Raw genomic sequence first — 14,101 nt, 5'->3', positions numbered from 1 at the left:
GTTCATTTCTTTGAAATATATCGGTTGTTTAGAACCAAAACTTTTCCTGATTATGGTTCAAAAATATATTATATATTATGACACAACATAAATTGTATCAGCATAATATGAAAATGGATAAATCGTTATTATCAAAAACTTAATAAAAAGGCATTGTATTTTTTTTAATTCGTAAAGTTAATTTTACTTTTAAGCAACCTGTTTTTGATATCACTTTATCATTATTATTTTACGATTAAATAGTTTCTACGTCATATTTGTTTTCTTATCAATACTACAAGGACATATATACTCATATGAGTACAACTTTTAAAACAATAGAAAAATATCTAGATAAAAAAAAAAATTTATATGGAAAGTATTATAGCAATAAATCGTTGGTTAGTATACAATAATTTGGCTTTTCATTTAATCTGAATGTTTCCCCGGTAAATGTTTTAGTCTATGAACTGAAATTGTACTTTGACTGTACTCGGCTTCTAACAACTCAACAAAATATAAAATAAATTTTTATATGATTTCTTATTAATAATAATTTTTATAATTTGTAATTAACTCAAAATAATCAATATTATAAAATATATTATTAAATATAGTTTTTGATATTGTTGTCAATTTAAAATGAATTTTTATATTATATTAGTTATATTTTTTTTATATACAAAAAAAATTAATTATTTACATACCACGACGTCTTGCTTCCCTATAATTTCTGTCATTTAAACGACGCCGATTTCTTTGTGGTCCAAAGAAATCAAGAAAAACCCAAATCATTATTCGCATGCATAGACACAAAATGGCGCATGATAGGAATACCATAAAAAATGCTGATATATAAAGTAGTACTTCATGCATTCTGTCCGACATTCATTCACAAATTATATATACACGAATAAGTATAATTATTCAGTTGATATTAATTTAAACAAAAATTTTGAATTTTTAAAAATCACAACGTTTTATTTCAAAATGACATTTTACTTTTGAATGAGTACGAAAAATATTCAAGTGAGAAATAAATTTTAGTTTCTTACTAAATTTTTATCATTAAACTTTGTTTTGCTGAGGTTTATCTCAAGTAAAACACAATAAAAAAGTTTAGAAATGAAAACAAAGCAATGTAAACTGCAAAGATAAGGTATGGGTAGGTAGGTAGGTAGGTACGTACACTTAAAATCGGAGGGAAAATACTTTAATTAAGTATTTTTGAATGTTATTACTTTACTCTAATCAAACTGTGCAAATTGATAAGCAATCATAGATAATGTCATCGACAACACATACTATACACGACTGTCGAAATAAGACAGGAGCGGTTTTATTGTATACTCTTATTAGAATATACGTCATATTTTGGGGCCAGATGAAATATTCATATCAGTATGTATAGGTGACAGTGTAAAAAAAAAATGAAAATTTTGCTTAACAAGTTTTTATATAGAAAATGCTAATTTAATTACTGCTTGTAGAGTGTAAATGATTATAAATTAATTTATAATAGAATTTCATAAATTTGCAATTATTTCAACATAATCACATCATTAATCTTAATTTAAAACCAAACCCAATAATTGAGCAGATAATTATAAGCTACCTAACAGCAATTTTTTTATATTTTATTTTATGGTTTTAAATTTAGTGTTAGTAAGTTATGATTAGATTTTTAATAGACTTAATAGACTTAATTTTTATAGAAGTAAACAATTCTTTACTTAGAAAAAAATTACTAAAAGTTAAAAATTATACTGCGGAAAATTATTTTGATCATAATAAAGTCATAAAAATTAGTAAATAAATTTATATAAAAAAATAATCACAAAAATTTATATAAAAAAATTCCATTGTTATTATTTACTAACATTTTTAAATATATTAATATTAAAAAGAAAAGTAATGTATTATTATGATCACTAAACGAACTCTTAGTAAAGTTAGTGGTTATTGCTTGTAAAGAGAGATAAATACACGTGCTGATTTTTAAGATATAAAATTTTTTTAAACTAATTAAATGCTAGAGTAGAGAAGTTTTTTTTTCAAATATAGTTATTGTTACAGCAATAACATTTTATTTCTAATTAATTGAATTTTTTCCCTACCCATAAAGCTATTTCAAGTATTGTCCAATACTCATAATCAGTGCTCTTTAAAAATATATATTGGTTTTATAGGTTGAGCAACCTATTTATGGTTGGTTATAATGGTTGGTCCACAAGTGCCAGACTTAGAATTTTGAATCTATCGAGTCACAATTGTAAGAAACTTACTTAGTTTAAAGTTTTACTGTCATACTTTTCAAATAAAAGAAACTTATAAGCAATTGTAGTCAACTATTATAATTTCTTAATTGTTAAAGCCACAATACTTTTATTTTTTCTTAGGACACTATTTATTGTATATTATCACATTATAGCTTTTTGTGTACAGATCCGTGTTTGAGAACTTAAAACAAAGTTTGTACTAAAATAACACTTCGATAGCTAAAGCGATGTTCTTCTAAATCTGATAGATCAGTTTGTTTTAAAAGACTTTTAAAATAGAGCAAAAAAAAGATTTGAATTTAAAGTGTTCGATGATACTATCTCTAAAACAAAAATGGATTTTTGCAACTAAAATTAGACTTTAATAAAATAAGCAGTATACATAATACTATGTACTTAATAGTTGCTGCATTATATACATGAGAGAGATCATATCCCTAAAAATAAAAAAGTTAACACTTATTGTTTAGAAACATAATATCATTGAGGAAACAGGTTTAGTACCTGTTGAATATTATTTGACAAAACAAACTTAGTATATCATATGTATATTACTAGTTATTCTAATTAAAACAATTTTTAGACTGATCATGATAATTAAGGTTCACAAAGGTATGAAAATGCTGAATTGATTTCTTCAGTAATTATTAATGATTATCTAAATAATAAAGTTAGATGAATCTTATTATGTAGAAAGTATTGTTAATAATTTAAGAAGATCACTCAAATACAACAATCATTTGGTTATTCTATATATACAGTACTATATATAGACTATATAACTGAATATATAATTTTATGTTCCGTTAATACTAAACGCCAACTATATATAATAAAAGAAGTTCCAAAAAGTAAAAAAATTTTTGCCTTCATAAAAATTTATAATAATAAATATTAACAATTGTTTACATATGCGATTAGATAAATATATATATTTCATACTAATATTAATATATTTGTATTATTCAGATGAATATGTTTGATAAAAGGTGCCATCATTTATCAATATAAACAGCAATTAAGTACTGAATGGTAAATAATCAAATCACAGAAATATATTGTCATTAGTGAGACTAAATAAAGTAATACTATTAAAATTATTTTAATATATAATTTTAATGGATATTTTTATAGAATAAGTTTTATTATTTACTAACTTTAAGCTGATATGTACTGAGATATTTAAATTTCGTTTCTGACAGTCAAGTATTGCTAAAGACTCCTTTTTTTAGGTGCCTTAATTGACACTTAATCTGTATAAAGGAAGAAGATGGCACTTAAGTTCTAGGAAATGGGATTGTTCAATACTGAATTGTTACATTCTAGAATAATTTTTAATTAATTTTATTAATTTTCAATCGTTTAAATTAATTTTAACGAATTATTTATTACATTTTTTTATCAATGTTAATTTTGAATTGCTATAATAAATAATTCTCTAAAGCACACATTTGCCGGAAATTAAACTCTACATACTCCAAATGATATTATACATAATTCTAAAAGATTTGAACTTGTGATCTTTATGAATAACATGATATGGGGATTTTTTTTCAAGTACCCGCATTATTAATTGTGAATTATTTACTTTGTAAAGTAGATATTCAATTCTTTTTGATATGGATTAAGTTTAGTTAAACTTATATACATATATACAAATAAAAATATTTCACAATTGTTTGTGTTTTGAATGCTATAAAACCCATAATTACTATTTGATAAGATTAAGATCTTAACTTATTACATTATTCTAAGAATTATTTATAAGATCGTATCAACTTTATGAATCATATTTATTTTTTTCAATGGAACTAATTCCATTGACTATATAGTATCTTTCAATAATTATTTTCTTTCTCACCTCCCGTAGAGCTAGTTTGTGTATTTGCTGGGTCTATGCGTATACGTCGCACGACTCTACGACGTATGCGTGGTTGTGCAGGTTCTGTAGATAATGTTCGACACATTGCAGCACAAGTTATCTATTTTTCATATAAGAAGTTTTTATAATAGACAAAGATATTATAAAAGATGATATATGTCTTAACTTACTCGTATGAAAAGTGCAGCTATTATAATAACTAACATCCAAACAATGAAACTACTAATCTCGTCCATTACAAAATATTTTACATTAGTTAAATAAAATAAAAATTAAATTATTTTCGTAACTACATTAAAAAAAAAAACCGTTTTACGAAATTTAAAATGTTCTATACGTCAACAATCTAAAAACGTTACTAAATTAACACAAATTACAGTCATTCCAATTTGTTTTAATTTGCAAAAGAAATTGATAAGGTTTGTGGTAATAGCAAATCATTAAAATTGGAAACCCTTATCTAGTATTTGCTGCGATTAGTTAATAAGTATTTGCCCAAAATGAAAATGCCACACCGAAATGAATAAATATTAAATAAATAATAAAAGATAAAAGTTATAAATATGATATTAAAACCAATTTTTACGAGAATTGAAGTTATTAGCATTCGGAAATTGTGAAATAAGCATTGATGTCATGTATGCAGGCTTATGGAGCTGTCATGTGATCCAATATTATATATTGGAAAAAATTTTTTTAAGGATTTTAAGTTTCTTGATAAAAGGAACTTATTAAAGGTTTTTACGTTTTAAAAATTGTTGTAATTCACATTTTAAACTATCTCCTCATTATTGCTGAAAGCCCTTTCTTTGAAATTTTTTTAATTTTGCAAACTAACGGAAATCACATGACGACACGTCTGGGAAATATAGTACTGAATGAATTTTTGAATCCCTGGGAGCGCTATAAAGTTCGTCTTTTCAATAGTGCATGCTGGCTTCCGTTAACCCGATTTCGCAAATGTTAAAGTGGTTTCTTTTCTTCCTGACTTCTCAAAAAATATTCGATAACTTACGAGAAGAGAGTGCGAGTATAACATAGGTAGGTAGGCAGATCCCAAGGGACTTACTTAGGCCTATTGTGTTATCATTTAATTTAAAACTCAAGGGTTAGAACCACTTAGAACCTTTAGCAAAGCATATAATGCTATTTAGAGGAAGGTATTGCAGTTCACCGAGTACCTCAAAAAAGAAAGCCATTAAAGTGTTAAGGCGACGCCGCGCATATGCCGGACAGAAATGAAGCACGTGGGAGGCATATACATCTTCCTCTCCACAACTGCGGCAGCTATAAATGCAAAGAAGATTTAGACTTCTAGCATGTTTACCTAAAATGTAATGACCTGTAAGTAAACCTACTACAAGACTGATATCTCTACGAGGCATCTCAATGAGAGAATTTGATTTCATTTTATTGGAGCGTGACCAAATTGTATGAAGATGCCTGCATATTGTTGAATCTTCCTATCTTTTATTAAATGGTGCAAGTATAACATTTAGCATTTACTGACTGTTTAGTCTTTAAAGGAATGGTAGTTAGGTTGAAGTGGCGGCATTGTACCCCAAAAAGCCCACTTGAGCTCAAATGATGGCCCATTGTGGTATCACAGAAATGACGTTGGTATGTACGTAGATTTAGGTCAGTATACATTCAACGCCGAGTTAAGGTAACGACTCCCCCATTAGGTAAAGGAAAACCAACCTGACAGTTCTATCAACTTGACTAGGTCCCTAACATTACAGGATGACAGCTCAGTCAGATCAGTGAGAAAAGGGGATCTTAAGCTTTAATATTACTTTTGCTGTTGACTTAGGTTACCTAATTTAAACGGGTGTATTAACTACTTCTTGGCTCTACATTATACATTGTTTCTAAATTGTACTTCTAGATATTTCATTATTGTGCACTATCACCTAAAGAGCTAAAGAAATTTTTCTTTAAATGAAAACTAAGAAAATATTTTGTGCAACTTTTATCTTATCAATCATATCTACTAAATAACATATAGTTTAAAAGAAGATTTCTTTGAAACATAAAAATTGTATAAAAAATTCTGGAGAACCCTCATTTGTTCTTCCGTAGTATATACTAATTTGCTGATATATATCTGCAATTCTATTCTATTTTATTAATTAAAATCTAAAAAGTCTGGTACTATCTGGTACTATATTATCCGTGTTTTGCGTAACAATTTTATTTTTAGAATTTTGTCAATGCATTAATCATATTTTGTAAAGTTAAACTTTAAATATAATATATCGCCTATTAAAAAATTATCAATATAGAAATTGACATATCTTAGAAATGGCTTAGTAAAGGTATAAAAATAGAATATCACTATTATGATTTATTATTTTACGATGTTCGAATTATCAATGTCGAAAATCAATTGACCTAAAATTTAAAACAAAGATAATTTCTGTTTAATTCAACTTTTATTAGAAAAAATATAATATATTTAGTAAACTTGTCTCTGTCTGGTGAGAATATAATTAGAATTCTAACAATAGTTCGAAAAAATATTGCTATGTTTACATTGGATACTATGTTATGCTAATAGTAGTTAGCATACAATGAAGTCTTACTATGTTAGCATTTAAGTGACTGCTGTGATGCGTAGCATTATTATAACAAAAATAACATGACATTCTCAAAGTATTTAAATAAATATATGAATAAGTCTGGAATTTTAAAAATTAAATTAGTTTAAATGATTAACAAGAACGGGAACTGTCAAATAAGCCAGAAGTATTACAAATTCGTTACATGAACAAGAGAAATCCCTAAATATACAGTAGTAGAAACTATTTAAATTATTCAAAAAGTTGGTTTTGAACTTACTCTTAACTAGATCTACATAGTTTGTTTATGCACAAAAAAAACTCAGCAGATAGTTCAAACTCAGAATGTGCTATCCAAGCTGACAACTGATTTTCAAAATGGAACAGATTAACTTTCCCTTACCAATTCAAGGCATTATCTTTTTTTTTCTAACAAAAGATACTTGTTCTACAGGTAGACTTGGAAGGATCATATTAAGTCTAAATGCTAGTAGTTAAAATATAAAAATAGAAGACAATTTATCGGGTTATTGGTTCAGGCTTTGGATTGAGTCTAGCCAAAAGGGCTTACGAACTGCACAGTTGTGATATTACTTGTATATTCACTATTTAATCATTAGCGTACATTAGTATTTTAAAGGCTGTCTGAAAGCCTATTAAAAATAATAAAGTTTGCATCCATTCAACGAATTTAATTGGAAAAAGAATATAAGATTAGGATAAGGAAAAATAATTTTTAATTATCTTATGATAAATTTCTAAATAAATATTATAATAATATTTCGTTCAAATGTACTCACATAGAAACCCAACTAACTCAAGCTTTTACCTCATTTACGAAATATACATTAATATAGTTATTTTGTTAGTGGTTAAATAGTAATTCTATGTTATTGGAAATACAATGTAACTTGTGATATAGTTATTGTTTATAATTACATAGCGCATTATTTGGAATTAGATTTCAAAAAATTTAATGGTTAATTATAAAAGTAGATAATAATATTTTATATTATTATTTTTTAAATATATAAATGCAAACGCACTAACCTTGAAAATTACAGTAATGATGGTATGGAATTGCGTAGGTGTGTGGTTCTGGAGAGCTAAAAGTTTTTATAATCCACTGGAAAGTAAAAATAGGTTTGGGGCTATATTTCAACTTCTTTTTCTTTTCAAAACAATATCTATAACTACTCGCTTACCTTAACAATAAGCCAAAGAACAAAAAATATCATTAGAGCACACCACATAAAGTTGCCATCGGTTTCCATTGTTCTTATTTTTGAAACGCAATATTTTATATATAATTTGCGCAATTTTTTTTTATCTTACTTCAATAAGAAATTTGTAACTTACAAATTTAATCAAAATATTTTTAAAATATCATTTTTCAATGTATTTTGATTTAAAAATTGTGGCTATTTTGTTGAATTAAAAATAAGAGCTTTTTTTAAATTAATTATATGATTATATCATATCATAATATCATATATTAGGTATACCTACATACTTTTAAGGGTAGGGACCAAAAGATATTGGACCCTTTTGGTGGTGACCAAAAGACTTGTAATATAGAGAGTCATATAATGATTGTAAATTTCATACTTTTACTATTATTTTTATACTTTTTGGTGGTTAAGTGGACATATTACATACATATTAATAGTAAATTACATATATATGCTCTTAATAAACACAAATTCTATTATTTATTACTGAGCAACACTGTTTTGACAAACATGACGAGACACGGAAAGCCTTGAGTAGGTGACCAAATTAAAATCGAAATTTCTCTCTTTCTAACATTCTTTCATTCTCAAGTTTTTAATTTCTATTGAAAACAACAACGGTTTCACATTTGTTGTAACCATGACTGTCTGTATAACATACCCCTAATACAGTGAATACAAATATAGCAATCTAAATATATTATTTATTGAATGTATTGATTAATAAATAGAAATATATTCTCGGAATATATACACACAAAATTATATTTGAATATATTCAAATGAGTGTCATTGATGATGAATAGTTGCGGGTGCCAAAACAAGTATTTGCAAATACTTGCAAGTACTCATAAGTTCAATAAATAATTGCATAGAATATTTAAACTGAGAGAACTATGTTTAACCATAGATTACCATTTTGTCTGTATACGTTGACTAATGATTACAATTTATATTGGACTGTAAATTTATTTCAAAAAACAAATGATATCTACTATTACAAAGTAATGTTTATTGTGCTATCTATTTTTTTTGTAATTTATAGTTGGACTATAAACAAAATATATGCTATTACTATGTTTCCACTGTTTACTTAGTAAGTTACTTAAGTAACTTTAAGATTTGGTCGTTTCCATTGACATAAAGTACATATTGCATGTGAAAGAGCTTTTATGTGTAAAAATGTTCTTTGAAATTTTTGAGAGAAAGCTTCTGTTTGTTTAAATAAAGTTAACTTAATAATATATCATACAAAAAATTGTATATATAATTGATATATTAAACCATATATATATATATATATATATAACTTTTTGTATATCCATTACAACAAAGATTTTATTAAATACTTTCCTAAGTGCGTTTGTTTATAGGTCAACTGTTGCTTGCTTAAATTTTACATATAAAACCTATGATAAATATTTAAAATTTTGGTATTTTCCCTTGTGGGAAATTTATTTTAAAGAGTTGCTTTTGACATTTTTCATTTAATTGTCTTTACTTTATTTTTAAACAAATTAAAAAGCACAGAAAGTCTTAGTATGGTTAACGAAATTTACTTAGTAAGTTACACTTACTAAGTAAGTAGTGGAAACATGCTATTAGATTATATTATACACCCCATTATATTTGATGAAATATTGCTCTTGTTACACTTACTAAGTAAGTAGTGGAAACATGCTATTAGATTATATTATATACCCCATATTATTTGATGAAATATTGCTCTTGTTACACTTACTAAGTAAGTAGTGGAAACATGCTATTAGATTATATGATATTCCCCCACATTATTTGATGAAATATTGCTCTTGTTTAAAGGTTTAACTTTTTCTAATAAAAAGATTAATATTAATACACATTAATAAAAGATATATTAATAGAAGTGTTATAAAATTATTTAGAAAATACAGATTTACACAAAATAATTAACAACGTTAAATTACAAAGACTTATGTTTTAGTTATAACTGAATGTTATCATCATTTATAATGATATATAGTATAGTATACCATACATATATAGTATAGTATATATAGTAAACCATACATAATGAATACCAAATCAAATCTATTAGTTATTTAAATATGTTTGTTTATTTGCTTTCTAAACAAGTCAGAATGATAATGAATTAAAAAAGTTCTATAATTTAAAGGTTTGTTGTCACTTTGGCGACCAAGTAAAAATCATTATAATCTATTTACCTAAAAAAGGGGCTATATTCGACAGTTTTTTTAATTATTCTAAAATATATACTAAAATCTATAAACAAAATGTATATTTTCTTACCTTCACAATCGTCTGTTTGTCTGTCTGTCTGGTTCTTTCTCTTTCTGTATTTAGATACAGAACTACATATTAACTGAAATAATATGGAATTTAAATGTGGAATATATATTGAAAAAATTATGCTATTGAAATTTGAAACTTACAACGATAAGCCAAACAATTAGTTTGAAAACTATTAAACTGACTATGACGATTGTGTTCATTTCTGAATTATGTATTTTTTGGATTAAATTTTAAACGTTTGCGTACACTTCTTTAAATGTGACTGTCGTCGAATGAACTGTAAAATATATTTTTCAATTCAGTTTGATTAATTTTGCTACAATGAATCGATAAGACCAACAGTAAAAGAGTACGTATATTAATATTGGGAAAAATGATAACGTTTAAGTTCGTCATCTGTCTGGACTAATAAATATGTATAAAATTATAGTTCAAGTGTAGTCCTCAAAACCTAATCGAAGCTTATGAGAATTTACTGAACTTACCGAATAATAATTTTATTGTTGTAATAAAAAGTTAAAAATAGTTATTTAATTGTATCTTAAATATATTTTAATCTAAATAATTATCTTATGTATTTCTTGACTTGTGGTAAATATGTTTAACTTGTTTACGTTATTGAATATTTATGCAGATTTGTACGTCATAGAATATAATGAGTAATAAACATAATCTTATTATGATTTTATTGGGTATTTCTATGCGTATAGACCATAGATTGAATAAATGTATATAATTATTATATTGCGCTAACGTATCATGTTATGTATTTTTTTTTGTAGAAGAAAAAAATTACTAAAATAAAAAATAATCTTATTTCTAGTATGTACTCGTGCTATATTGTTGGTAGAATTATTATTAGAAGAGACAATGGCAAAGGTTTTTTAACTAATCTAGACAATCGAATGTTATGGACTCCAATCGCTTTAATGAAATCTACATGAAATTACTGGATATGCTTTTCAAATATCATTATATTATATATTATATTATCATTATATCATTATCATACATATTAGATAAAGTAGGATAAACGATCATTATTATTTATGTTGATATATACGTAGTCAGTTCAAATTGAATACAGCAGACGTTTATTATGACGAAAATGCAATATAGTGAAAGTTTAATTTAACGAACTATAAAATTTTAACATTGGCTCTAATTTACTATATAGAAAAGATTTAACAAATTTTACAGAAAAACATTGTGAATATCAAAGGGAATCTCCAACTGAAATAACACCCAAAATAACTTACAAACATAGCCCATATTGGGCTATAATATAATATGGGGTAGTTTTTCTCGGAGACAGTGGTGGAAGTCTTCTCAATTCACAGGAAAACAAAAATTTTTGGAAACATTGAGTTATTCTAAAAATAGTTGATTTCGGTTATAAAATATAAGATTTTGTTAAACAAAATATTAGCGCAGTGTTACCTCTAGTTCGAAAGTTGTAGCCCTTTAAAATTGATTATAGCTAAATTGAGTTAATCTATTTTTATTTTTACGCTCCCCGATTAAGAATCATGACAAGTAGAATACATATCTTTGGTATTGCTAGACTAGTTGTTACATATGGATCATCCATCTGATACAAAAAAGCTGAGTAAAGGACCGTGATAGATCGCTGCAGAGACTAGTCTGCATAATGATGAATAGAGCGAAGAGAATCACTTTATCTACTTGTCAAAAAGGAAGAAATGACCTTATAGCTAAGCTACGGTTGACTAGTTATCGATCAACAAGCTTACTCGATAACTCCGTTCTAGGTAAGGAAATGCAAAGAGTGGAAGGACTAAACATCACCATATCTGACATTTGCTCACCTAAATTTAACTTTCACCAAATGTTCCGTGTACTAATACCACACAGAAATGACTGTGAACGGAATATACCTCCATTCGTTGGAGACTACCATTTGTGGTACACGGATGGCTTCAAAACTTTGGAAGGAGTGGGGGCGGGAGTCTATGGTGTTAAACCACAAAAAAATATTTGCGAATATAAGTCAAGAAAACTCAGTTTTTCAGGCCGAAGTACACGCAGTTGAAGTATATTTAAGAAAATATAAAGAGAATCCCCACCTCAGAGAAAAACATACGTATTTTCTTTGATAGCAATCAGCACACCTAGTACTCCGCTCACCTGGAGTAACTTTAAAACTCTTGCTGAAATCTTACTGAAAGGAACTGGGTCCACTTAATATGAATCCCAGGACACATCAGATTTGAGGAAAACGATAAAGCCGATGAACTAATCAGAAAAAGGGGCGGCCTCATATTATTTTAACCCAAGACCGTTTTGATGCTTTATCAAATTTGAAATTAATGAATGGCTGGAAAAAATAGCTTAGACTGATTAGAATTACGTGAATGTCTGCAGACAAGCTAAAAAATTCATGCAAAATCGCTAAACAAAAGCAGAACTAGGGAGCTGCTAATGCTGAACAGCAAAGGTATTCGGCTTATCACAGGGTTTCTCAGTAGCCATTACGAAGTTAAGAAGCATCTATCGAATTTAGGTATCATAAGGGGCAATAGCTGCAGATTTTGTCACGAAAAAGAGAATACAGCAGAGCACATTTTGTGACATTGTGGTAGTGTCGCTAGATTTAGACTACTATATGTTGATTTATTTTAAATGGTATATATATATATTAAATATTTGAACTCCTAGGAGAAATATAGGGCCGCATTATGATATATATATTTTATGATATATTTTTTAAATTTATTATACATTTATTATACAAAACAATATTTTTGTCGTTTGTATATTAATTTTATTATAATATTTATAAATAAAATAATAACTGACCTGCTATTTGGTGGTGTTCTTGTAATTGGTGAAAATGACGGGCCGAACTATCATCAAACAAACAAATGATTTTTAAAGACCACTACAAAAATTTTAAATAAATATTGAAACAAGAAATTATTTTTAATATACGAAATTACATACTTTCAATAAAATCATTAAAACTAATATCAATATGAGGTACAACCAAAACGGAAAATTATCAGACGGAGGCATTTTTATACTCACAAATTTTGTAAATTTTATAATAATGTAATTTTGTATAATTATACGTTTTTAAAATTATTATTTTACGTTATTATTTATATAGAAATTACTTGACAAATTTCTCAAAGTATAAAATGTATGGTATAAGCAATGTTATATTAGTAAAATTGTAGTTCAAAATTATGTATCTATGTATAGGTTCATATGTTATGTATAGGTGGCTTTTTATAATATGAATTCATTTCTTGCGTTGTTGATATAATTTCAGAATACAAGTATCCTTAATTGCAGTTTCATTTTCTTAAATAAGATTTGCAATCACAAATATTGATATATGCAGCACAACTCTCCCACGGTCTTTAAGACTGGGCTGTAAGGACTCTTGGGATCAGACATTGTTAATAATTGTTTGAATAATTCGAACTTTTCTTTACTTTAAGTAGTTCGGGAGTAAGTTGCAAGATTAATTCCAAAAGAACTGAATTTTTTTTTGTGTCAATTAATTTACTTGTAAAACAAAAAGTGGCCCAAATCCAAAAAATATCTGAGTGACATCTTTACAAAACATGATAAAATTATTTTATAAAATAATTTTTCTACTATCAATTACTGTTTTCATGTAATCATCCTACTGTTTATTTAGATATTAATGAACTAATTTACTAGGACGAATTAGAAATAATGGATAAATTAGTGTGTTTTGGCTGAAGAAACAGCAACCCATAAACAGGAATTTAGTTTCGAAGGAGCTTTTAAATAATTTCTAAAAAAGATCTAAAAAATAATTTTTATCTTATTAAATAGTCATGATACCTTTATATATATATACTTGTATACCAGGTGTACCAG

The 14,101-nt window shown here is 26.4% G+C and overlaps 1 long non-coding RNA gene across 1 annotated transcript; it reads right to left on the bottom strand.

Moving 5' to 3' along the window:
- Positions 1-10,221: 10,221 nt before the first annotated feature.
- On the bottom strand, positions 10,222-13,300 carry LOC119686381. The gene is made up of 4 exons (XR_005252924.1): positions 13,190-13,300; positions 13,046-13,127; positions 10,366-10,502; positions 10,222-10,295 (listed from the first exon to the last, which is right to left on the bottom strand). It is a non-coding gene; the product is annotated as an uncharacterized LOC119686381 (long non-coding RNA).
- Between the last annotated feature and the right edge of the window lie 801 nt (positions 13,301-14,101).

This window comes from Teleopsis dalmanni, chromosome 2, assembly GCF_002237135.1.
Source record: "Teleopsis dalmanni isolate 2A chromosome 2, ASM223713v2, whole genome shotgun sequence".
NCBI classification, from domain to species: Eukaryota; Metazoa; Arthropoda; class Insecta; order Diptera; family Diopsidae; genus Teleopsis; species Teleopsis dalmanni.
The sequence above is the reverse complement of the archived record's forward strand: the minus strand, read 5'-3'. Positions and strand labels throughout refer to the sequence as shown.